Source organism: Dryobates pubescens, chromosome 1 (genome assembly GCF_014839835.1).
Source record: "Dryobates pubescens isolate bDryPub1 chromosome 1, bDryPub1.pri, whole genome shotgun sequence".
In the NCBI taxonomy this organism is placed as follows: domain Eukaryota; kingdom Metazoa; phylum Chordata; class Aves; order Piciformes; family Picidae; genus Dryobates; species Dryobates pubescens.
In genome coordinates, this window is record NC_071612.1 from 57,447,426 (window position 1) to 57,472,073 (window position 24,648).

Below are 24,648 nucleotides of genomic sequence, written 5' to 3' on the forward strand. Positions count from 1 at the left end.
TTTCATACGAAGAACATGTAAAAGCTTCCAAAACAGAGAGACTTTCCTCCCATTAAGAGTTAGTTTGTCAGCTAAACCCACTTCTTGTTTGTGCTTTTTAAAAGAATTGGTTTGGTTTTTTGGTTGGTTGCTTTTTTCGTGTGTGGTTTTTGAGTTGGCTTTTCGTGTGTGGGTCTGGGTTTTGCATTTGTTTTTTTGTTTGGTTTTGTTGTTGTTTGTGCATTTATGGTTGGTTGTTTTTTATGGTTTTGGCGTTTACCTTTTTTGATTTGTGTCTTTGGGGTTTGGTGTGTTTTTTTTTGCTTGCTTGTCTGGGTTTTTCTGTTTCATTTGGTTTTGGTGGGTTGTTTTGGTGTTTGGGGTTTTTTTTTTAGGTCGTGAGGAGGAGGAGGGCAGGGAGTGGGTATTGCAATTAAGTCAGAGATAGTTATTGCATTGACAAGATGAGAGCATATTCCAGGTGTCCTGGGAGCTGTTTCCTTTCTGGTGTTAATGGCAGAGATTAAGAAAGTTGCTATTTCTGCTGTGTGCTGACTACTTATTAATTTTCCGTAGATATTGAAGGATGCCACACTCTTTAGGCTATTTTCTGTGGCAGAAGTACAGTAAGCCTGTATTTTTGAAAAAAAAAAATTGCTGTTATAAATTATTTTGTGTTTCTATATGAATAGGTATTTAAGTTGGGAGTGACCTCCAGAGGTTGCCTGGTCCTTGCTCAGCTCAAAGCTGGCCTGGTTAAATTGGCTTGCTCAGTGTTGCACCTAGCACATTCTTGACTACCAGCAGGGTGGCGACCCTGTGGCTTCTCTCAGCAACCTGTGTTGTTATTTGCCCATCCTTATGGTAAAAACTTAGTGATTTCAGATTAATTAGCAAGTAGGAACTGACTTCATCTTTCTGTTACTATGTCCTAGCTCCTTTCCCTCTTTTCTCTGTACCTGAGCATAAAACAAAGAAGCTGCTTCCATACTGTACCTCTTGTTTAGACAGTTTGTTCCTTCTCATGGAGAATGCTTCTTACACTGAAGTACTTTACAACTAGACTATGTACTTTTCTAGTTTTGTGTTAGTGAGAGAACACTTTCTCTCCTTGTTGATTCTACTTGAATAATTGCCTTTCCGTTTTCCATAGGAGTCTATTGCAAGGTGAAAGAAAGTCTTTGAGACACTGGCAACAATCAGGCAACTGTTTCTTTAACACTAGAGGTAAGCTGCCATTTTGTGTCCTATTTGGTATTATATTGGAAGGGAAGTGAGAAGAAAATGGAAAGCTAAGAGTGGTGTTTCAGAATGATGACACTTCCATATATAAAAATAGTTTGCTCTTTTCTGTGAATGCCTAAAACCAAATAATATTTGTGTTTGTCCTTAATTGATGTTACATAGATCCTACCCTTTATCTATTGAAATGCAGAACTTTCTATTTCCCCACATCTAGTTTTGTTTTAAATGGGTATGCTTCTTCCCTGACTTACTGCCAGTAAGAAAATGATACTTTAGCTATTTGTTCAGATATTTAACCAGGGTGAGAATGAATTTTAAAGGAAGGTATAGCTGGGAATATATTTTTTGGGCTGAGGCAAGGTGAGTCATACTCTTTGCCAGGGAAGTATTTCCCCTAAGTTTCTCAGTGAAAAAACTTCATTGACCAAAGATGTTTTTCTGCTTTCAGAATACAGCAATGCCTGGCCCTTGTGTCCCAGTTTTAAAAGGTGGCAACTCATCAGTTTTCTAAGTGTTACTTAAGAGTAGTAACTCTCAATTTGTGTGTAAGAGGGGATAGCAGAAGAAGGAACTATAGATTTAATTTTTTTTTTTTTTAGCATCTAAAAATACTTAATTTCTGTAATAACACAAGTGAAAGGAATATATGGGACTAAAAATTGGAGTAAGATTTCTTTTCAGAGACAGGCCGCATAATATGTGTTTGTACTACGGAATGCTACAATTTACTAGGCTAATGATACACCAGAAGGTTAATCGGTTGTCTTCTCTTTCTGAGGCAGCTATTTCTAGGAATAGCTATTTCTAAACTTTTCCATCCCAATTTTTGCCTACCAGAATGAACTGCAATGAACAGCTGAAAGGAGAATAAACAGTGGTTTCTGTTGAGAAGTGCACTTCCTTTTTACTTTAAAGCAATGATTAACCCTTTTTAAAACTTTTTTGATGTGACCAGACAAAGAGAGACTCACATAGCCTTTTGAGATTTGCCTGCCGTGAACCTTCTTCAAAAATCATGACCTTAGCTGTCCAAGTGACAAGGCTTTCAAGTTGTTAAAGTAGATTTAAATGAGAAGGAAGCAAAATGTCAGATATGCATATTTGTTCCTGTAGGTGTAGCGTAGTCACTAGCAGTACTTTGTATCAGTTAAAGCATGAGTGAGTGTATTAACAGCACAGGTTGTTGCTGGCAGGACAGACAACAAATCTGTGCAGCAGTAGAGTGGAGCAAACTATACCAACATCCTTGTACCGGTATATGCAAGCATTTAATATATAAATGTGAACATAGGTTACATTTATTTTTATCTGGAGGTGGCGATACCGACAAAGTCATTCTTGGCAACAAGGCCACGCTTTGTAGAGCAGATGTATGTATACCTTTTTCTTTATGGTCATAGAAACTTCTTGTCATATGAACTTGAAAGTCCCAAGCGAGGCTTTCCTATCACGGTAGAACAAGAACTCAATAACTTGTTATTCAAAATCCTATGATAGAATACATTTCTGTCATCAGAAATTGGGTTCTTTACACATTTCCCTGGGAAAGAATAACACTCCAGTGACCATTTCAATGTATGCACTGGGTTATAAAGGGAGTTTCAGAGATACTGTACTTATCAGCTGCACATGAACAGTTTGTGGTTTGAAGAGGGAACCTGGGATGGAGAAACCCAGCCTTCTGTATCCAATTTTACCCAGTGGAATATGGCATTAAACAACGCTATTTTGTGTTTAAAATTTCATTTTGTGTGTTGGAACAGTAGACCGTATGGTTTATCTGGAAAAGCTTGTGGGTAATTTGTTCATCATTGTTTCTTCATTTTCTACTTTATAAATCAGATCATATGAGGAAATATATTGAGATAATCCAAGATAAACCTTATAGTTAGCATTGTATAGACTATACCTTATGTCTTAATTACTTTATCGGAATAGGGAAGTTGTGCCTTTTTTATTACAAATTACCCATTTGAATTAAGGTCAGATGGAACCGAGGACTAAAAGTCAAATGTCTCTGAAATATTTCATTACAAAAGGGTATGGATGTTGTGTTTCACAAGAACTGCTTGAAGCATTAAACATCCTTAGGAAATCAAGTTACTGTTTTTAATATGTCAGCTGGAGTTGGGATATGCTTTCTGATATCAGCCAGTCTTTTAGGTTTTAAAGAACGTCGGTGACTTTTTTTTTTCCATTGCGCTCTGGCCTGTATTTATTTGCTTGTCTTCTTTTATACATTTGTTTTTATGCATTAGTTTGCAAATGGAATATTTTCTGAAGATAGTTTTAGGATGCAATATAGCTGACCTGTAAAAGTGCATAAGCTATGCAAATGTATACACTATGTGAGACAGACTGGAAAGCTGTCTATCACTGTTTATATAGCTTTTAGTATTGCTATTTATTGTGATTTATTTATTCCATGTTTTAAACATGTTGTAGTGTTTCTCACTTCTGAGACTTAAACTTTAAGTGGAACAGCCTCACAAAGAAACACCCTTTGCTAAGTAAAAATGAATGATCAGAGAAAGTATGCCAGGACTATAATAATGTTTGTAACATTCATTAACTCTTTCTTAAGTAATGTATTCAGACTGACTAGTGTTTCCCAGCTTCTACATCACCCATTATGTGTTCTAGTAAATTAAAGCTAGGAAACCTTTGTTGGAGTTATAACACTCAAACTGACATCTAATTCCCCCAGACAATAGGTACAAGCCTGCAAGCCTCTCTAATTCTTTCCAGTCTTTACATTTATCGATTCTTTTGTAAACGTGTTTCATCCAATCTATTACAAACAGCACTGGTTAGAAATGTGAAGTTTACCACGTTTGACCTAAGGCACATTAGAAACAATAACTATCTGGCATGCAATCATGTATCCCACACTTACTTCTAATCAGAAAGAAAACATGTATCTGTAACTGCTTGACTGGCTTGATAACCTGCTTTGCTTAGAGGACTGACGTGTTAATTCTTTGATCTGACTGGTTTGGATATGAGTTTAATTCAGCTATCACTTGTATTCTACACTCTAAATGTTTGATTACTTGAGTTGCCTTATGTAAGTAGCTTATGTTGATTCAAGACTTCAATTTTGTCTGGTCTTGAGTAATGTTTTGCATACAGCATGGATGTGATTTTTTGGAAATGTTTTAATTTTCTTTTTCCCCCTCCCAAGATGTCAGCTTTTTGGTATGTCTTAATTTGGAAAAGTTAGCAAATAGGCCATTCCTTATCTCTGAATGGATAGACAGAACAGTAACTTTTAGCAAAAAGAATGTATTTTTATTTTGTGCGTATCTTATGCTGTAAAACATCTGTAATAAATGATAGTAAATAAATACGTCTTATTTTTCCCCACCAGAGTTATCATCAGTACCAAAGCTTTGAAACTCAGTAAATCTATGATAGCTGTTAGTGTAAGAAAATCAAACCATACTCCTGATCCTGTTTGCTTTTTGTCCTTGTTATTCTCGAGCAGAACTTTAATTTGGTAGCCAAAATGCAGGACAAGGAATGTGTGAATAGCCAATAACCAACGAATTTAATTAAAATCTGAAAATTAAATCAGATATTTCTATTAAAAAAAAAAAGTATTTGAAATACTTAACAAAATTTTTCTGTATTTTAAAAAGTTTGTAGGTTTTTCTTTTTTTGGTTATGAATTGCATAAGACAATGGTAGAGGCAAATATTTTTTAATAACAATTGAGCATGTTTTCAGCCTGCTTTCATTCTCAAAACTCTAATCAGGGTGTCTCTCAGCCTGGTTAAATACCTTGCTGAGATCTGCTGTATTTGCCAAGAATAAAAGAAAAAGATGCCAGACTACAAAAATGAAGAAATACAAGGGTTTAGCCTTTGTTGAAATCTCTCCATAGAATACATGTTCCAATTCCTTTGTTTTCCCTTGTTCACATGAAACCGCCAGTGACTTTGGAGAGATTTTTAAGCAGTGACGAGATGGTTGGTTGGTTGGTTGGTGGTTGTTTTTTCCTGAGTCACTGAAGCTCTTCATGATGGTTTTTTATTTATGCGTTCTTACAAAAATTCATAGGCACCAATCATATGTCGTCAGTTTCACCCTGACACAGGGTGAAAGAGGGAGCAGGGGATACGATAGGTACTGCTTTCTGCTTCTGTAATTACAATGAAGCATTCCAGTGAAGTTCTAAAGGACATCTTCAGTGCAAGTGCTAACAGGAGGAGGCAGTTATTTCATGGTGTAGGATTTTCTGGGTCTGAGGTGGAGACTGGTTTGTGAGGCTTTTCTAGATAAAGGTGATTTGTAGGTATTATGAGCTAGATGTTGTGAAAGTTACCCAGAATAGTGAGGACAGCTGTCTTGTTTTTGCCGTTCTTGTCTCAAGAGGTCCTTTACACCACTGTTGTTTTCCTGGTGCGGGATGGGTCCTGGCTTATGTTGGCAAGACCATCTTAAGCTAGTATATTCATTGGCTCACTTATTTTTCTGGTGTGGCAGATGACAGAAGAGGAATGTTTGGGGAAGTTTCTAACTTTGACAAATATGGTGATAAATTCACTTGGCAAAGGCATACTACTCCTTTCTCCCTATTGGGTATTAATGACCTTCTAAAAAAAAAAAAAAAAAAAAAAAAGAACTTGTTGTAACATTCAGGAAATAAAAATCCTACCATCTTTCATAGTAATAATGTTAGCCTGGATACAGATGTTATAATCGACTAATTGGTGTTGTTGGACAGGGGCAAATTGTTTCCTTTAGGTATCTGTAAGTGATGTGATGAGCAAGCATTTAAGCTTTACTTGGTAGCTCAACTGCTTCTTAAAAGTAATTCAAATTAAAAAGTAATTCAAAAGTAAATTAAAAAGTATTTTGTTTTGCTTTTGTTCTAAAAGCTCTTCTTTTCCTTTTCACTTCATGGCTTGTTTTGTCCATGCTTTGCTACTACTATGTTGTAAAACTAGCGATGACAATTGGTCAAGTTAATGATGTTTGCAGATGAACATCCCTATCCTTTTGGAAGCTTTGAACTATTGAAGGAGTATCTGCAAAAGCATTGCAAGAAACATGTGACTACAATGTGCTAGTTATTCAGTGAAAGAAGAACCTTTATACTCAGCTTAAGCACCTCTGACTATTGTAGATCAACATGAAGGATTGAGGCTTGCTTTTTGTAAGGAATGTGGGAAGCATTTGTGAGCTACAACAATATAGACGGGAATACATCACCTTTGTATCTTTCTTTGGTTGCAGAGAGAATCTGCTATAGAAGGAGGAAAATCTCAGTAATTTTCAAGGTGGCTTTTCTGTAGTCAGGTATTTTGGAACACTTCTAAGAATTGTGTGAATTTGTAGTAAGCTATAATGTGTTTATGAAAACATGGGTTTCTTGGCAAGGAAGATGGAATGGAAAAGGCCAACTTAAAGGAGGGTATAATTAACCTCAGCTAAAGGAAGTAGGTTGACAAATGTGTTACCGGGGTTCAGGCTAGAATATTGTTCACACATGGACCTCGGTTATCTGCAGAACAAAGGAAGAGCTTCAATAACTCGCAGTACAGAAAGATCATAGTAGTGCACTTGCCTTTTATGAAGTTACTAATGGTAAGTTATTCACAAATGAAATGCTTGGTTCTTGATATTGGAATCTTTGGAGTTAAATTAGTAAAACAGCCTTGTGCAGCTATCAGTGAATGCCTTTGTGAACTGAATGTTCCTTTTTAGGTCACTAGAAGCAGTAATTACTCAATAAAAAGCAGTGTGCTTTAATTACATTTTTTTTTTCTGTGCAAATCTACTTGATGTACCAAGTAATTCACAGTAAAAGAGAAGAAAATTGAAACCTGACAAATGTGGGTTGGTGCAGAACTTTCTTACAAGTGTAGAACTCTGTCTTTAATGTGTATTAGTTGCTAAATCAAGTCACATGTCTGAGGCGAGAACTGGAGAGCTGAGAGCAAATATTCATAATGGAAGCTGATAACAACCTTAATTAAGCTGCTGCTATCTTTCCATGATAAATTTAGAACTTTTCCATAAGTGACTTAACACTCCATTTGCATTCAGGAGTGTTTGATTGAGATCAATTTCTTTGTTAATAGGTCTGAAGATGTCTCTTTGATAGCCCTAGCTGTGTATCATTGAAGAAGAGCCCAGGAGCTTTGTTTCTGCTGTGTTACCATGTAGAGAAGATGTATATGGACCTAAGGCTTTTCCAGGGCTGACATACCCTGAGAAATGCTTTTTGTAAGGACTAATGTTTTCTTCTTCCAATTCTTCAACCACAAATTCCTTAATCTCTTTTAGTTGCTCTAGAAGGTAAAAGATGAGAGGAGCAAACAGGTGTAGAATAATTATCCTAACATTTAGCAATGATATTTTACAAGAGGCTGTTCATGCAACTATGTCAGATCTGAAACTTTGCTCATTTTTTTCTCAATTATGTTCAAAAAGGAGGACATCCACTTCTGAGGTCACCAAGTTTTTATTTGGGGTCAACACCTATACCAAAATAAACATTTCTGTGTATTTGAAGTTATATTTGGGGAAACACTCAAGGCAGGTACTGTAAAAGCTTAGAAAATAGCATTGGTGTGGGGTTTTTTTGATATCATGCAGGAGATAATAATCAGACAGTTTTACAAAACAAGACCAGAATCTTGATCACTGAGACTCAGTTGCAGTAGTTGAAAGTAGGAAAAAAAAAGATAGGTGCTAATCAGCTGAAATCAGCTGAAATTTTCTCATGATTGTGGCAGGGTTTTTCCGTGTATCCATCTCCTTGACAGTTGCGTCCTGGTGGTGATTTGACAGTCATTTTGTCTCATTCTTGTGTGATGCAGATTTCACTGTAGTTACCCATTTCATCTTTCTAGTCCAGTACTGCACAATATCTCTACTGCTATCCTAAAAACTAGGAGTAATTGAAGAATACTGCTGGCACTCGCTTCATTCTAAGAGGCTTTATCTTGAAAACTTTTATCTTGCAAACTTTGACTAAAAGGATAATTTCAAGCATGTTTTTAGAAGCGTTGCTCTGCACACTTTAAGATGACTGTATTCCTGTGGTGTTAACTGCATCTAAAATTAAAGGCTTTGAGAGAATGACTGACTTGGATGATTCTTTGAATAACAAGTTACTATAGTGTCATCAGATTATTTGAATAGGTTTGGTTTCTCTGTGTATTTTGCTTTCAGGCATTGTATACATTGTATAACGTGTTACTAAATCATCAATGACTAAACTGTCTGATGGATACTGTTTCAATTTAATCCTTTTCAGGAGAGAATAATTGAGATTGAAAGGTAATTCCTGTATTGCAATTTTTTTGACCAAGAAGAAAATATAACTTTTTTTCTGTCTAGAAATTCTGCCATTGTTTCTGAACTAGACATTTTAATAGTGTTCTATTGTATAATTTGCTTACAATTGGAGGGAGCACCTCGTACCAATCTTACACAAATAACAAGCAGTATTCAAAACTGTCATTCTTACGGCCGGCAAAATTCGAGAGGGAATGGATTATTAAGTTGATGTAAATTATAAAACTCATCTATTTATCTGGCTTAAATTACAGTATTCATATATATATATATTTAAAATATCCAAACAAACACAAAACAGAAAATTTTTGGTTTTCAGGAATTTGAGAACTGGTGTGAAAGGAAAGGGATCTCCGAGCAATAGATGTGCAGACAATAATGTATAAGACCCCTTTTAAACGATGAAAAGAAACAAGATTGTTAAGTGCAAGTGCTTTTGTGTTGTTGTCTTTTTGGCCTTTTTTGTGTGTGTATTTTGTTGTTCTTTTTTTTGATTGGTTTTGGTTTGGTGGTGTGGGGTTCGGTTTGGGTTTGGTTCTTGTTGCATTATGATGCTTCTGAGTCAGCAGTTTTTCAGAACGTCTGAAGTGTTAGGATTTTTTTTTTTTTACCTTGAGGTGTTGGGGAATCAGAGATCAGCGAAATACTAGCCAGTATGTGTGACCCCAAAGTGCTTAAATTTACAATTGATTTGAGTTGCTTCTTGGATAATTGCCATTTGCAAGAAACTGATAATTGAATAAAATATTGTTAGCTTTCTTACTTGTCGATCATTACAGCATAAAATTTTTTTGCAGTAGCATCTCTGGATGGTCTGTATAGTAAATTAGCTAAGCAATGTGTATCAACAGAAGTATAAAACAAATACTTTTAAAAAACCTGAGAATTTACAGTCTAAGATTAATCTGTTGTAAGGCTGCTTGTTAATCTGATTAGTTGCATTTTAAGGAGATGGAAACAGACTGAAAGATGTAACAGTGCCTTCATGCAGGTTGATGCTATTTTACCAAGGCAGTAGAAATGTTTCTGGACAAATAAATATTCTCTTTGAATAGTTCTGCATACCAGCAGGTGTAGGAGCATCAAACAGGAAGATGCAGACCCAGAACACATGTAGCACTTAGGTTATCTGTTGAGATTCTCTGGTTTGGGATTAGAAACATGATGAATGTAGGTGACTCCTACAGAGAAGTGGATATCAAAGCTTTACTTTGCTGCCTTGCTTCCCTCAGGTTGTGTACTGTCCTCTCAACTCTAGTATTTGGCAAGCACTTCACTGTGGTAGCTGTGCTTCCAAAGAGCTGCTGAGAACAGAAGCAGATGGCAGCTCAGTCATTTAACCATCCTGCAGTTTACTTCTATATTTCTCTGGAAACTGAAGTTAATTGGTGTTAAGCTGTAACTTCCTGCTCTCTTGGTTGTTCTTTGATCGATTGTTGCATTTTTTTGTTTCTTTCCTTTTGTGGGTTTTTGGTCATGTTCTGGTTTGGTTTTCAGTTTTGTGGGGGTTTTGGTTGGTTGGGGTGGTTGTTGATTTGTTTGTTTGTTGGGTGTTCTTTTTTTTTTCTCCTAGTCATAAATATTTCAGAGCTGTGATACATTTCCAGTTAGAAAATTAACTGCAGGGTAAAGGAAACAAAATGACTTGTTTTGTGAAAGGTGGCTGTGTACTTCATTGTGAATGTTATGAACAGTATGAATTTCACCACTGGTTTATGTGAAAGTTGCTATGGATTTGAATTTATTTTATTTATTTATTTTTTTATCGTCTTCCCTCAAACCCAAATCCTGGGCTGCTAGAGAAATCAGGCATGATGCTTGATTGATTGCCCATAAATCAGAGAGGAGGAAACTGGTTTCTTTGCATTACAGCTTGTGTGTGCATCCTGGAAATTCAGCTTCTTTCTCTTCTTGGATCTGATGTGCAAAGACCTGTGAAGGCAAGAACGGTATTGCCCATAAATTGCCTTACGTTAATTTCTGTTCCAATTCTGTGTAGCACATGTAAGTGAAAATCTTGGAAATATGTTTGCTAAATCATGTGGTAAATGGTCTTGTTGATGACTGCAGAGTTGCTCTGGGGATGGAGTTGTTAAGCAGTTGTTATAGGAATCCAACAGGGCAAATTAAGAGAAACCTCTGTGTGTGCTTGTTATTTTAGGACTTTTATGCTTGTCTGCTGAGACACCTCATATTGGACCTCATGACCTAAAAAGGCTTTATGTCTTTTAGTCAGAGGTTAACTTCTGAAATCTCAATTACTGACCTATCAAAATGATCACCTCCAAGGGAGGGTTTAATGTTATTATTCTTTAATGCTAAATAGCTGAATATTGCCGTTAATAATACATATAAAGTAGCTTTTTTAGTATTCTGCTTAGTTGTATGTGGTAGTTCCACTTATAGCTGAGTCTTTTTGTACTTGCAAATTCAGGGGGTTATTTATGTTTCTTTGTAACTGCTGAGCAGTTTTCTTATTTGTTTGTAACACTATTGCAAGCATTTCCTTAATCTGTGAGTGTTCAGGATACAGTGGGTGGAACTTAAAGCTGTACTTGAGTGTTCCTTGGAAATACTATTCCAAGTACACAAAACCACTGTGCGAGGTAAAATTTGCTGTTATAATAAATTCCATCATAGAAGAACCGATGCATGGTATTTGTTGCTAGTTTCAATTGTTAGTGTTTCAAGACTTAAATGCGCAGCCAATTTAAAACAAGTATTGCTGTTGCATATGCTGCTTGCTCAGTACATCTCCAGATACATGCTTGAAAGATTTATCAGTGTTTAATGCTAGTATACAAATGTATATTTCTACATTAATTTCAAATTTTAATATGTAAGGAGCAGGTGAATCATTTTTCTTACTTTTTTCTCCCCCAATTTCATTCAACTTTCTCAGAAGTATCCGATATGAAAAACTGTCATCTTCTTCTAATAACATTTTTTGCTAGGATCCTAAGAATTTTCACTAACCTGTGCAAGCGGCTTTACTGACGGATCTTGAGTTCCAGCTGAATCAGTTAAGATTTCTGATGGCATGATTATTTTTCCAGTCATTATTATAACAGTGGAACTCCTCTTTGAGGAAAAAAAGGATTATGCTTATTTTGTATGATTCATACTCGAGCTTTACTTCTATAGTAATAAAATTCATTGCTTGGTAACTACAAAGGACTCATACCACTGGAAAACGTAACCCCTCTTTACATAGGTTGTCATGCACACAGTTAGGTTAGTTTCAGAATAAGCACATGACAAAGGAAGAGTAGCAGAGTAATAAAGAGGGACTATGTGTTCTGTTTTAGTTTATGGAATGCTGGAAAGTGTTCAGGTATCTTTAAAAATACCTGACAAGACATTCTGTCCTTCCTGTTTTTCCTCAGATTCCTCTGGTAAGGTTTATAAATGTGCTTTTTAAACTTATTATGTGCACTTATATAGAATATTTTCAGGCCCTCCATTGTCTTTAAATAGTGTTTTTCCACTATCCTTACCAGTTTATTTGTAAGATTCTGTATCAGCAGCTTGCCATTTAAACCAGTGCTTAAATGGCTTCTCTGAAATACTGTATGTTAACCTGTATATACACTAGTGTTCTCTTCTCATATTCTTCTCTGTATCTTGTTTGTAGTAGTAATGAAGGTGTCCAAAATTAGTTTTATCTATTGCCACAGAATGACTTATTAATGTAGAACCTGATATCAATATTTACCTAGAAGAAACTCATACTAATTCATATCCCTCTTGCGAGACTGTAGAAATGTCAGCATTAAACTGACCTAACAGGATGATGCAGAGTGTTATTTACAACTTGGAAAAAAAACAAACCCAAACAAACCCATAGGTCTTTTAGCTTGTGTAATATTAGACCATGTGATACAAGGTCTCACTAACCATGTTATCATCAAAGAATAATTTTCATTCAGTAGTATTCTGGAAAATATCCAAAATTCTGAATAAATATCTTGAGCTGTGCTTTGCCGTTGTGCATTTGCTTCTGTTACTTGTGGAAGCTGAGCTATGTAGCCTTCAAGTACAGGAAAGAGGCGCAGAGATGAAGCAGTAGTACTGCTTTAAACTGCGTGAGCTGACTTGACCAGGTCTGTTTGCTAACCAAACCAGTGTCCTTATGGTTGAAAATCACCCTGCAAACCTTGACAATAGAAGGAAAAACAAAATAACTAAAATCTAAAAAAAATGGGTTTAGGACATACCAGTTTTTTCCCATGGTGCCAAGCATTTTCAGTTTGTATTTAAGGAAAAGGGTGTATAGTGTTTTGGAGGTGGCATGCAGCAACATGCTGGGGTGCCTAGTAACAGCACTTTCCACTCACATGAATGCTGAAAGGAGTTTTAGACTTCTATTTGCAAAGGCAGCAATAGAAAGGGTAAGTGAATGGAGGCGGAGCCAAAAATTACTGCCTTTGTTATGCACAGGGACATAAAAAGCCTACTTTTCTAATGAAGATTGTTACTGAATCCATTGCTGTTGCTATTTCATATTGAACTTCTGTTAGGCTAATAGTTTTTTAAGAAAAGCTAAAAGGCAGTTGAACGTATGCATGGAAAGTGCATTGAACGCTGAAACAATTACAAGTCTCTGGCTGAACTTCTTAATGAAGGCGGTGGTGATGTTGATGTTGCAAAGTGTAATGGACGTTCCTTTCCATGAAATTAAGTGAATTTGCACATAATCCCTAGCAGATTAACCTCTTGAGGTAATACCCATCTCCTTAGCATCTTTCTAGAGCTACAGGTACTTAAAGAAAAACAATAAAGTTAATTCTGTATGTGTTCGTCTTAAAATCTTGCTGTTTGAACATTTGCCTTTTCAACAGAAGCTGATTTGGCAGAACCTGACTGCCTTATAAGTGGATCTTCCACTAGATTTTTAAAGAATTCTGAGATGCTAATAAATAATTGAGGGGCAGGGGGGAAAAGGGAGTTTGTAGTCCAGCTATAACTGCAGAGTATTTCAAAGTATAATGTAACAAATCACTGCAGGTACAGATAAAAAACCTGAGAAAGTAGCATATGATGCTGCAAAGTATTTGAAGGAGTTATTTCAGTATCTTGAACATGTTAAAATATAATGTACAGATTTACTCAATCTAATTGGTATTTCATAGTTGTACTGTTGTAAAGAATTTCTCTGCAAGCAAAGTTGTGGGCAGGTTAGGACGAATTCGACTATAGTACAATACAAACTAGATGCCAGTGAATGTTTCCTAAAATGCATAACAAACTTCATTTAGCATCCTGTTAGCAGCACAGCAGGTTTTGTGGTTCTTCTGTATTTTGGATACTGTGATTTGGATATTAATTTTGGATACTCAGTAGAATTATTAGCAGTTTCAGGAAAAATTCTGCTCTTGTGTTTTACACTATAGGTAATCACTCAGTTTGGTCCTGTATGATAGATAAAATCACAGAATCACAGTTGTTGGAGAAGGCTTTTAAGCTTCAACCATTTTCTAACTCTACCAGGGCCACTACTACTACATATATCCTTGAACACCATATACATGTACTTTTTTTCCCTGATCTTTCATTACTGGTGTAAACTGAGGGGAGGGAAGAACTGCCTTGAAATTCACCCAAAAAAAATGACACTTTGGCAATAAGTAAATTAATTAGATCCAGGAAGACACAATATATCCAATGATTTTGTACTTCAGGAAGGGGATGCCAATAGGTATGTCGAGTACTTTGAAGAGTATACCTTCTTTTTTTCTTTTTTTTCCCCCCATATTAAAATGATAAGTGACATTTGTGAGATTGGTATTCTGTTGCTGTTTAAGCAAAAGTAAGGCAGAGGTGCACTGTTCTTTTGTGTCGTTGCTGGTGCTTATATAAAACCATGTGAAACTGGTTCATAAATCTGCTCAGAGCAAATGTTAACCTTAATCTCTTCTTTCCTCTGGTACTGTGCTTACTTTCTGAGACAGTGCATCTTGCAATCATTAAAATATCAGAGCAAAGGAGGAACTCTGTGGACAGGGTAACAGGGGAGGACAGCAGAAGCAGTGACTTGGACTGACTTAAATAGTTAAAATTCACTAGTTTCATTAGACTCTAGTGTACTTGGGATTCTCATCACTATGTGGCTGAAAGGATGCTGTGATGTACTAGGTAATCTAATGTCTTGATTGTATTGATTCTCTTTCATACCCAGCTGTGGAAAATGTACAAAAGTTGGGCTGCAAACACCAGGGGAAATAAAACCCTCAAGTGGTGATATGCAAAACTTTCATCTGGAATAGGCCTAATAATGATGTTAATATTCTACTTCATTTTTAAAGGGAGCATTCTTGGCACAGGAATAGCTGCTGGGCAGGCAAACTGATTTTTTGCATCTGAACTCAGAGTTGATCATGCCCTAGGTGCTTTTGAAGACATTTGTGAGTCTGGTCTACAAGTCATCAAATGGAGATGACCAAATGTTATAATGAGAGCAGTGTTTCACCCTGGTGAAAGGAGGAATGTCTCCAGTTCGGTTTCAGGGAAGCCAAGAAATTCCCTAATGAAAAGAAAAAGCTATGCTAAGAGAAGTTTGGATATGCAGAATAGTTTTGGCTTGAGCAGTTCTCAGTGGTGAGCAAACTGAGACGGGGAAATGAGTGCACCTTTACACTGTCTGTTTGCACATGCATGTGCTTGTTTTAACATTAGCTAAAGTTTAAAACCAAGTTTGGGAATTGCTGCATGTTTTGGTGCTGTTATTTTCACCCATTTTCCTGGAGATATGACCTGTTAAACCAGAATTCCTTCAGGTTTTAGAGTCCTGTGAATGGCTGCACACACAGTGGACAGGATTCTGTGAGGTCAGACTCCTACTAGGAGACATAATCATCCCCATTGCAATGCCTGTTTTATGGGAGGGATAAAGAAAGCTTGCCAGTGAGGTTAAGGAGAAGGACTGTACCAAAGTCTCTTCAAACAGAGCCTTAAGTTCCTGGGACCTTTTTACTAACTTACTCAAAGTTGTACATCTCTGTCATTTTATTTGAAGATGTTCCAACCTTATTTTTGACCAGAAATCAGTAGTACACCAATGTAAATTAATTTTCTGGGGGGTAACTCTTTATTCAGATCTTAACTACGTATTCTGGAGTTATAACACCTCTCACTATCATCTCATTAAGGGCTTCCAGCATACAGTAAGGTAAATCAAGGAATAATTTTAGTTGTAAGGATATTCTTCAGGTCATTTAGTCCATCTTCGTGGTCAAAACTGGGCAGTCTTCAAAGTGGAGTCAGCTGGCTCAGGGCCTTGTTATGTCAAGCTCAGAAAATCCCTAAGGATGGTGATTTCACAGCCTCTCATGGTAGGCAGTTCCAGTGCTTAACCATTTTCATTACAGAATCATAGAATCATTTAGGCTAGAAAACACCTTTAAGATAATCAAGTGCAGCTGTTAACCATAGCACTGCCAAATTATGAAGCTGCAAAAAGGAATTCACAGTATATTTTGCAAATTTTGGATCCTGATTCTGATTTAGGTATCCCATATTTTATATCTGCATAAGATACCAAGCCTGTTTGTTTCAATTTAGAACTTTCAACTGATGCTTTCTAGGAATATTCTGGTAATAGCCCTTCATTGCTTTTAAGTCAGCATTAGGATTTTAGTTGTTGACATCTATTTTGATATTTTTGAGCAGCTATGGAGTGTTTTGTAACTCCTGAAACTTTCCATTCTGTTGTAATATTGTTTGCATAGGCAACCACTACCAGAACAAGAGGACACAGTCTCAGGCTGTGTCAGGGAAGGTTTAGGCTGGAGGTTAGGAGGAAGTTTTACACAGAGAGAGTGATTGCCCATTGGAATGGGCTGCCTGAGGAGGTGGTGGGGTCGCCGTTGCTGGAGGTGTTCAGGGCAAGGCTTGACAGGATGCTTGGTTGCATGGTTTAGTTGATTGGGTGGTGTTGGATGATAGGTTGGACACGATGATCTTGAAGGTCTCTTCCAACCTGGTTTATCCTGTTCTATTCTATTCTATATGTTATGAGTCCTCAGTCTGTTCTAATGCTGAGATGAGGAGCTTCCATGTAGTTCTAGGGTTTGGGGTTTTTTTGGTTCTCACCTCTCTGTCAGAGTACCATTGTTTTCAGCTAACTTCAGAAAAAAAATAAATAGCGTTGTGGTGTGTGCATCAAGTTGCACAGCTTGAGAATTGTAATGTTCTCAAGAGACTAAAGGATCTGAAAGTCACAGATAGCCTAGTTAAAATATGAAATTATGATGTGTGTTCTTGGAGGACAAATAAAATGAGGAAGGTGTAGGGATTTTCTCATGTAACCCTCTAGCTAATCAAGGGGTTATAAAAGTCACAGATAATTCAAGATAAAAGTCACAGATAATTCAAGATAAAAGTATCCATAAGGTTTTATCACTTTTCATGTCTGAGAAAGAAATTATTTTTTTTTCTGTACATCATGAACATGAATATCTTCCTGATATTCGAGTTCCTGCAAGGAACTAAAGCTATCACTGTTGTAAATTATTATTTTCAGAAATGAGGAGGTTATTTTATCTGCTATCTTATCCAAAGTGTCTTTGAAAGTCTAAGGTTCTGTCTTTGTGAATTATGATGAAAACACTGAGAGAGGAGTTGTTCATGTGGTCTCTCTTGTATATCCTTTCCCAAATACCTCATTGGGTACATGTTTTGGACACATCTCAAAGCAAAATGAGTGTTTGGTACAGACATGGCACTTGTGTTCCCTGACTTAAGGGAACTCAAAACAGGTGAATTATGCTGGTCAGTCTGAGTTTGTGCCAGAAAGAAAATCATCCATGTACCACATTCTGGAATTTTTGACCACTTTACTCAGAAAGTGTTATAGAAAAATATTTCAAGAAATACTCAAACATAAAGTTTATAAATTTTATACTGCATATAGAACTCATCTGTACTATAACTAGTTTTATAGCTTTGGAGAAAAAAAACCTTTGTGGTATATTTTTCTAAGACACTCTTTTTAGGATCACTTAACACCTGCTTATCATAGTATCAGTCAGGGTTGGAAGGGACCACAAGGATCATCTAGTTCCAACCCCCCTGCCATGGGCAGGGACACCCCACACTAGATCAGGCTGGCCAGAGCCTCATCCAGCCTGGTCTTAAACACCTCCAGGGACGGGGCCTCAACCACCTCCCTGGACAACCCATTCCAGGGCTTCACCACTCTCATGGTGAAGAACTTCCTCCTCGTGTCCAGTCTGAATCTCCCCACCTCCAGCTTCATTCCATTCCCCCTAGTCCTAGTCCACCTGACACCCTAAAAAGTCCCTCCCCAGCTTTCTTGTAGGCCCCCTTCAGATACTGGAAGGCCACAATAAGGTCTTCTCAGAGCTTTCTCTTCTCCAGACTGAATAGCCCCAAGTCCCTTGGTCTGTCCTCACAGGAGAGGTGCTCCAGCCCTCTGATCATCCCCGTGGCCCTTCTCTGGACACTTTCCAGCACCTCCATATCCCTCTTGTAATAGGGGCTCCAGAACTGGACGCAGTACTCCAGGTGGGGTCTCACCAGAGCTGAGTAGAGGGGGAGAATCACCTCCTTTGCCCTGCTGGCCACACTTCTCTTCATGCAGTCCAGGATCTGATTGGCTTTTCGGGCTGCAAGCACACACTGAGAGCTCCTGTTGAGCTTCTCGTCCACCAGCACCCCCAAGTCTCTCTCCCTCAGGCTGCTTCCCAGCCAGTCACTGCCCAGCCTGTATTTGTACCTGGGATTGCCTCGACCCAGATGCAGGACCCTGCACTTGGTCTTGTTGAGCCTCGTGAGGTTGGCTTGTGCCCACCTCTCCAGCCTGTCAAGGTCCCTCTGGATGGCCTCCCTCCCCTCCAGCCTGTCTGCTGCACCACACAGCTTGGTGTCCTCAGCAAACTTGCTGAGGGTGCACTCAATGCCACTGTCCATGGCACCAAAAAAGAAATGCTAGAAACAGATTCTTCAAGTCTTCTCTGTAACATAAACCTAGAGGTTGGAATTGATTCTGATTTAGTGGAATATTACAGCACTTCTGTTCACCTAAGGTTAACTTGGTATGGCATTAGTTTGTCATTGCAAGGGACGAAGCAGACGTAAACGTGCCAGGTGCATAGTTGTTACTTTTCTGCGAGACCCTGATCCTGTGAAAAGCCACTTGAAATCAAAGCACTTGAAGGAAATTGCCACACATGGACACAGCCTTGGAAAATGAGAGCAGAGTCCCTATTCTGAGTTTCAGTAAGAATCCCTTGTCAAGAGACATGGGTTAAGACCTTGTTTGTATATATGGAATTAGGTAGAAATTAGACATTTAAACTTTTGAGAATCCCTGGAGACACCTTTCTGATATTTGAAGGGCTCTAAGTATTTGTAATAATTCAGCTGCTAGTTTCCCATTGATTTTTATTTTTTGTTATGTGAGTAAGTATGTATCTGTTCCTCAAGACTGAATATTGTATAAAAATTAACAAAAAATGTAATAAAATATATTGTAAAGATTGCTAGAAAACTTGCTGCACTGGGAGTGTCCTTGTGGATCTGTTGTCCAATCCAGTGTTATGTTTTGCAGTGACCTTGGCTGATATACTTGACCTTAATGCTTCAGCATTTCTAGTTAGCATGTTTATTTGCCAGTAGGCCCCTGAGGGAAGGAACTCTACTGCATTAAATATTGCACGGAGATGAAGATGATAGTCCTCACCTTAGGAATACATAGTGTTAAAGATAAATCTAGCACATGAGGACCTCCAACCAGCTGTGTTAAGTACAGGCTGAGAAAGGTCAAGCATGTGTTACCAAAAGTAGTCGATGATTTGAACATATGCTTGTATGACATTGTTTTCCGTGCTCTTAGCAAGTACGCCATTACCTAAACTTTTACTAAATACATCACTATATTGGAAACGCTGAATGCCAACATTTTTTCTTGATAGTATCATTGTGGTGATTTGGCCATGGCTGAGTGCCAGATGCCCATCGAAGATGCTCTATCACTTCCCTTCTTAGATGGACAGAGGAAAGGGAAAATGCAACTCAAGGCCTGTGAGTCAAGGTAGAAGCAATTTAATAGGATGACAAGCCAAAGCAAAGGCTGCCTGCAGAAGCAAGAGCAAACAAAGATGTTATTTTCTACCTCCCATCAGCAGATGATGTTCGGTCAATTCCTGAGAAGCAGGGCTTCAGTACACGTGGTGGTTGCTCTGGAGGACAGATGCCATCAACAAACGCCCCCCACACTTCTTTCTTTCACTTAGCTTTTATGTCTCAGCTGATGTCATATGGCATGGAATTCTCTTTTGGTCAGGTGGCCTGGCTGTGTCCCATCCCATGATCTTGCCCATCTCTGCACCTGTTGTTGTGGGGGGGATGTTGGAAAAACACAACTTTGGTGCTTGGCTCAGCAGCAGCCAAAACGGTGGTGTGTTATCAACACCAGCTACAGCACTGGAAAACACAGAACTACAAAAGATGCTATGGGGAGAATTAACTCCAGCTCAGCCAAACCAAATAGAGTGGTGTTACCTGTATCTTAAAAGGTATGCATTAGATATGCAGGCAGTCTCACAATTTATGCACAGTTTTGGTCTCATAATCAAATGTATCCTGAAAACGTGAGTAGGTGTGCTGATTTTTCTTTCATATCCATTTTCCTTATTTACTGATCTAATACTTGAGAAGGTAGTTTGTTGTTGTGTTATATAGCCATTTGTTATGGGTTGCTAAAATGCTGCATAGTCATTTTTTATAGAATTGAAATCTTACATGGTCATTTGTTATGGAGAGTTAAAATGTTGACTACAATACTAAGAGATTGAACTCTATTTGAATTATTAAGTTTTTCCCTACCTAATTGATACCTCAAGTGGGAGAGCTGTCATTTAAAAGTGGTGGGCTGCTCTAACAATATCTGACTGTCATGAACTCACAGCCATAATAGAATTGCAAAGATGTATAATGGGAAACTTCAGAAATGTGGATGGGGAATTAATAGCTGTAATTTACTTTCCAGTTTTGCTGCCTTTTCTTTCTTAGAAAATAGTACTTTAATGTTTATTGCAGATACATGTTGCCAGGTGACAATTAAGTTATGTTTTTCTTCTTATGCATAACAAGTCATAAATTTATTGGAGATTCACTAGGTAGTGTGAGAGAAGGTGGAGTTTTAGCTGTGTTTATTCCATCCAAACCACATCTCTTGATGCCTATTTTTCAGCTGTGGAGCCAGCAACTTGTTCTGTTGTTTGCTGCTGTGAGTTCTCTCCAGCTCCAGCCCTGTGGTGGCTGGGTCCTGCATTCTTTGTCCCACTTTCTATCTTTTCAGTTGAGTATGCCTGTTTCCTCATCTTCAAAACATCTCTGGTTTAGCAATGCAATTACTCAGTCCCTGAAGTATCCAGTACCCCAGAACCAGATCAAAATGCCCATACAGTGCAAATTCTGGCTCCATATTAATTTACCGTTCTGATCTGTTATGTCCCAAATTTGTTTTACTTGATTCATTTTCTATAAGCAGTTTTCATGTGGATTGTATGTCACCTATCCATACTGTTCTGGCTGGGTATCATCTTAACTTAAACTTGCATAAACTCCATGTGCGGCTCTGTGGATAGCTTGGAAGATGTGGTAGTCTTATGTTGAGGCCAAATCCTCCAAGTTATATTAGTGCCATTAGGTGATGAAGCAGTTCTTCTTTCTGCTGCTGTTGTTGGAGAATCATTGCTTTTGTTAGACTAGTAAATATTTTTCATTAGTGCTGACCATTTATCATGTCAGCCATAGACAGAGGTGGCTGTTAATAAAGAGGGGAAAATGGTCCAAGCCACCACTACAGGCAAATTAGACATCTGGGTTAGATTCTGTGGACTTGGTGTTAGAAATTCTGAGGCAGCCAGAGATTGTGAATTCTGCGAACGAGTCATTAGACTAAAAAAGAGATTGAAAAGAACTAAAAGAAATCTTTTTCTGCAAAAGTGTAGAATGGGTGATAGCAAACTGTGCTTCTGGTTTTACTTACTGCAAGCTAACCCTGTAGTTCATGTAAGAGAGTCAAGCATTTCTGGTTGAATGGAGTTTTCAGCTCTTGCACCAATTTTCTGATGTTTCTTTGGCTAGACATCGTGTGTGTCTCCTGAGGCATTCTATCCTCCTCATGTATTATAAGTGTGAGGGATACATGTTACTGTAATGTCATTTTAAAGTTTCGTGGAGGGAAATTGAGCTAGTCCAGGAGGTTTTCCCACAGCTTACTTCTATCCTTGTGCCTGTGCCCAACTGAAAAACACTGCACAATTGTATACTGAAGTCATCTTCAGTTTCTGTGGAGAGCACTACATTACTTGGCTTGTCATGTACTATATGGCATAATTACAGAATTTATCCAATAAAAGGAAGTGCCTTTTGCAGACTTTCTTTAATCTTTCCCTGTCTGTGATGTAAGTATAGTGGCATTATTGTTCAATGTCAGTCAAGATGATTTGGGTCCATGACCTTCTGTGGTACTGAGGTCAGACTGACAGGTCTGTAGAACCCTTGATCCTTCCAGCCCTTCTTGTAGGTGGGCATCCCATTTGCCAATTGCCAATCACTTGGGACCTGCCCAGTTAGCGAGGTCTGCTGGGGTTTTTTTTAAATATTGCCTGATTTAATGATTTTAGAAAAAAAGCTGCTTCTGCTGAGCCTTTAAAAGATGCAATGTGAGGAATTTGTAACTTGTCCAGGGCTCTTACACAAATAAATTTAAAGACAGGTATCTAAACTAAGTAAAATTTGATGCAGGAAAAACATGCTGTAAAACTGAGAAAGTTGTAAGTTTTGTGTGTGGAATCTTTCTCACCAAGAGCAGTGACTCTCTCATAGCCTTTGTTGCAATGTTCAGGGCCTTGACAGCTGGATCATTGACTGACCCTTCTCTTCATATGATTTCTTCTGGGATCAGATAGAGTGCTGCCATGCTGAGCATTTGCAAAATGTAGGAGGACCAAACAGGAGACAGACTTATCTTAGATTGACGACTAGATTGATGGTAAGCAGCGCAGAAGGTTCAAGCCCCATGCTAGCATGAAATCATTTGGCAGATAGAAATATTTGCTTATAAATTGAAAGAGTAGGTAATAATAGTGTTTTTTATGATTACATTACATGATATTTTATGATTACACAGCCTAATAGCTAGCAGATGGCACAGTATCCATTTTACTTGTTTACAAAGATGATGGATGGCAGGGATTGAAAAACACTTTTTCCTTGTTACATTACTCTGAAAGCTTGTAGTGGACAGGCAATTTACAATAGGAGTCAACAATAATTTGTGTCTGCTCTAGATTTTGGGGGGCATCAGTTATGGTTCTTATTTTATTGGAGTACTTTCTTCTTTCAGTGATGCTTCTTAGAGGAAGAGGGAAAAAAATGAAATCTACCTTGATAGCTGGGCCTTTAAAAGGATGCATGTTTGTTTGACAGTCTGCATATACAAATAATATCTATTTGTGTGAAGAATAAACAGTGGGAGGTTTTTTCACTGTTCTCTTTCAATGTTTATCATATTACTGGGCATTTTGATGCAAAGAAATATGCTCTGTCTTTTGTTTAGGCACCTCAGCACAAATCTATATTGTTACATTGCATGCTACCAAGGCAGTTAAAGCTATCCAGTCACAATAATAATTGCAGTGGTTTTCATCCCTTTTATTTAATTGGTATTGACTCTCACTCAAATTATCTATGTGTGTGCTTTATATGTATCTGCTGTATTGTTTTCTTGTTTGTTTGTTTGGTTTCCTTCAGTACTATGGCTTGAGAATACTCATAAGCATGAACCAGGTTACTCCATGAGTATTGGACCTCAAAATCTGATTATTTTTTTTCCTAGGTCAATTCCTTATATATTTTAGTCTCCAGTGTCAGATGCACAGCTCATTACCATGTCCCTAAAGTCTGTCATTCCTTTCAGCCTCTCTCAGTGGTTTTTGGCTGGGTGAGGGGTCATGTGTTTGTGGTTTCAACAAACAGTGCCTGAATTCTGATTAGCTGGTAGATTGCCATCTTTCCAAGGCAAGAGGGGGACAAAGCTATGGTTTCTTTTCCCTTGAGAGTCACTGTTGGATTATACTTTTCTGGAAGTTCTCTAACTTCTGTGAAATTGATATCTGAGACATGTAGCATTTTGCCAAATTTGATAGAACTTGGACAAAATGATTCAAATGTTATGATTTTGTGTTTAGTTCTCTCATAATAACATTAGTTTCCTGGAAAAATCAGGCTAAAACAATCAGATGGCACCAGACCTTCTTTTTCTCTTTGAAGAACCCAATAAGATTTTTTTTTCTTCCCCCTGGTCAAAGAGGAAGACAAGTTATTGCTATAATTGTTGTGACTGGACAGCATAAAACATAACTTGAGATATTTTTTCCCAATAATATGAGTCTTGCCTCTCAGACAGAGGATGCTCCAGAATATATGTGACTGATTTCTAATAGAAACAGAGTCCGTTTAAAACTGTGTTTTAAGTTCCCTTTAGGAATTTACATACATGATAAAACCTGACTCTGCGTTAATATTGGGAAGTTCAATGTTGGATCAGCCATAGATGGATCCACTGAGTCCTTGTAATTCTACCCACTTTCAACTCCCATGTCTCAAAGGATTTTCATCATTGCAAACTGCTAGCAGCCTTTCATCATGGAGAAAGTCTATGACATTGTCCTACTTTTTGCCATGTTGTGGTAGGTTGAGAGAGGGCTTAGCTCTCCCTCCTCCACAGAGTAAGAAACCACAGCTAACTCAGTCGAAGAGCAAAAGCTATATATTTACAAGCATATATGGAAAGCAGGTTATATATAACACAATATATACAGGTATTTACAATATATACACAGAAATACACAGCAAAGACAAATAACACAACAAAAATCCCTCCCTCAGGGAGGGATCCCCTCTTTGGAACCCCCTCTCTCCCCCCCTTACCTCCCTTTTTCCCCAAAAAGGGGTTAGAGAGAGAGAAAGGCAAGTTACTAAGGAAAAGAGTTGTTAGCAAGCTTCAAAAGCCCATGCAGGATTAGTGTTTGCTTATCTGAAGGCCAAGTCCAGCAGTTCGCAGAAGAAGCAGGCAGGGAG

General features: G+C 37.8%; 1 protein-coding gene across 1 annotated transcript in view; it reads left to right on the forward strand.

Annotated features, from left to right (window-relative positions):
- Positions 1–24,648, forward strand: part of TENM3 (teneurin transmembrane protein 3) — a 481,887-nt gene that overhangs the window by 89,249 nt on the left and 367,990 nt on the right. The window contains exon 2 of the mRNA XM_054166328.1: positions 1,133–1,206. The gene's annotated coding sequence lies outside the window, so the exon portion shown is untranslated. The remainder of the gene's footprint in view (positions 1–1,132; positions 1,207–24,648) is intronic.